The 2500-nt window shown below is 58.6% G+C and overlaps 1 pseudogene; it reads right to left on the bottom strand.

Moving 5' to 3' along the window:
• The window catches only part of LOC124731248, a 7287-nt pseudogene that overhangs the window by 2784 nt on the left and 2003 nt on the right, over positions 1-2500 (bottom strand).

Genomic DNA, 2500 nt, shown 5'->3' on the forward strand with positions numbered 1-2500 from the left:
AGATGACAGTCTCGTCGACCTTGGTTTTCTTCTCCCGGCCTGATGAGACAAGGGCGAGAGAAAAACACTTCCGTGGGTTGACCTCGAGCCCGAGATCCCCCAGGGCCGACGTGGCGATGGTGAGAAGTTCCTGCAATCCATCACGAGTCTCGGCAAACAGCAGGAGGTCATCGGCGAATGCAGCCGCATTTATCCGCCGTCCAAGAATGCGTGCACCAATATGAGCAGGCAGGCGAGACAAGAGAATGTCAATGGACATGTTGAAGAGGATAGGAGACAGCGGGTCACCCTGCCGAACACCCCTCGAAGGCCGCACTAGATCTGACGACTTCCCATCCGCGCAGATAACCGTCGATCCCGCCTCATAGCATCCCTGGATGTAGTCAACAAACTCGACCGGCAAACCGTGGGCCCTTAGCACCGGGCCAAGGGCACCATGGGCAAGCGAGTCGAAGGCCTTTGACACATCCAGAGATGCCAAGTACAGCGAGCCGGCAGCTCGGCACGCCTGGGTCATCGCCAGATCTAGAAGAAAGGTGTTGTGAAGCATCCCATCCTGAGGGATGAAAGCCCGCTGGCGACCGTCCAACACACAGTAGCGCATCAGGCGGCCAACCAGAACCTTGTGAAAGGCTCTGGTCAGCACCGAGCACACTGTGATCGGACGAAAGTCAGCAGGGGATGCTGCGGCGGTCTTCTTGGGCAGCAGGGTTGTTCTGGCCTGAAGGAGTCGGGAAGGAAGGGAACGGGAAAGGAGGAGGAAATTAAGGATCTTGAGGAGAACCTCCCGGGGAAGGCGACGCAGTTGTGTCGGCGTGAGGCCGTCAGGACCTGCAGCAGAATTGCGAGGCGGGAGAGCAGCGGTGGCTTCTTCTGCAGAAATGGGAGCCCAGAGGTCACGGAAGGGCACCCTCTTCGAGAATGGCAGCAGCTCATCGGACAGACCCTCCCCACGCGGAGGTCGAGACCTGACACGTGGTGGAGAGAAGAGGTCTGTCCAAAACTCAATCAGCCCTGGGATGGATGGTGGCTGATGCAAGAGTGTGCCATCGAGAAGTCCATTGATACAGCGTGCTCCATTCTTCTTGAAAGCACGCTGGACCACCGCATACTCCCATCTCCTGCGTGCACGCTTCCGCTCTGGGGGCTGTTGGGTCCGCATACTTGCAGCCTGGTGGACGGCTGGCTCCCTGCTGCCTACTTCATCAAGAACAGACAGCAACATAGCCTGGATTGTTTCACGGCTAGTGGTGGGACCCAGAGCCACGAGATCATCAAGCGAGCGGAATCGGCGGTCTGATTGGGGAAGTTCTACTACAAATGACCAGATGGCTAGGTCAACATCTTCCCCTTGAGGTGGAGACTGTGACAAAGAATGACTGACTGCAGGCTCGCTAGGAGGACCCTGAAGGCCGCGATCCACGCTAGTGAGCTCGGTGACAAAATTCGCCACCATGTCTTTGTAGGGCTGCGCTTTACGCTGACACTTAATTGATTCCAGCGTACGCTCGGGGAAGGCCTTTGCAAGTTCCTGGTTTAAAAATCTGCAACCCTGGGTGGCAAGAGTCGCTTCTGCATGGGCCAAACGCAGGAGCTCTTCCTGGGACCACCTGGCCTTCTTCCTCTCGGTCATAGTTACTCCCGCCGTTTACCCGCGCTTGCTTGAATTTCTTCACGTTGACATTCAGAGCACTGGGCAGAAATCACATTGCGTCAACACCCGCTAGGGCCATCGCAATGCTTTGTTTTAATTAGACAGTCGGATTCCCCCAGTCCGTGCCAGTTCTGAGTTGATCGTTGAATGGCGGCCGAAGAGAATCCGCGCACCCGCGCGCCCCCGGAGGAGCACGCTAAGGCGGACGCGGCCTCGCAGCAAGGAAGATCCGTGGGAGGCCAAGGCACGGGACCGAGCTCGGATCCTGCACGCAGGTTGAAGCACCGGGGCGCGAACGCCGCGCAGGCGCGCGCATCCTGCACCGCCGGCCAGCACGAGGCCGACCAACGGCGAGAGCAGACCACGCCCGCGCTAAACGCCCGCACTTACCGGCACCCCTACGGCACTCACCTCGCCCAGGCCCGGCACGTTAGCGCTGACCCACTTCCCGACCAAGCCCGACACGCCCCGATCCTCAGAGCCAATCCTTATCCCGAAGTTACGGATCCAATTTGCCGACTTCCCTTACCTACATTATTCTATCGACTAGAGGCTCTTCACCTTGGAGACCTGCTGCGGATATGGGTACGAACCGGCGCGACACCTCCACGTGGCCCTCTCCCGGATTTTCAAGGTCCGAGGGGAAGATCGGGACACCGCCGCAACTGCGGTGCTCTTCGCGTTCCAAACCCTATCTCCCTGCTAGAGGATTCCAGGGAACTCGAACGCTCATGCAGAAAAGAAAACTCTTCCCCGATCTCCCGACGGCGTCTCCGGGTCCTTTTGGGTTACCCCGACGAGCATCTCTAAAAGAGGGGCCCGACTTGTATCGGTTCCGCTGCCGGG

The sequence above is a fragment of the Schistocerca piceifrons genome, unplaced genomic scaffold (genome assembly GCF_021461385.2).
Source record: "Schistocerca piceifrons isolate TAMUIC-IGC-003096 unplaced genomic scaffold, iqSchPice1.1 HiC_scaffold_1276, whole genome shotgun sequence".
NCBI lineage: Eukaryota > Metazoa > Arthropoda > Insecta > Orthoptera > Acrididae > Schistocerca > Schistocerca piceifrons.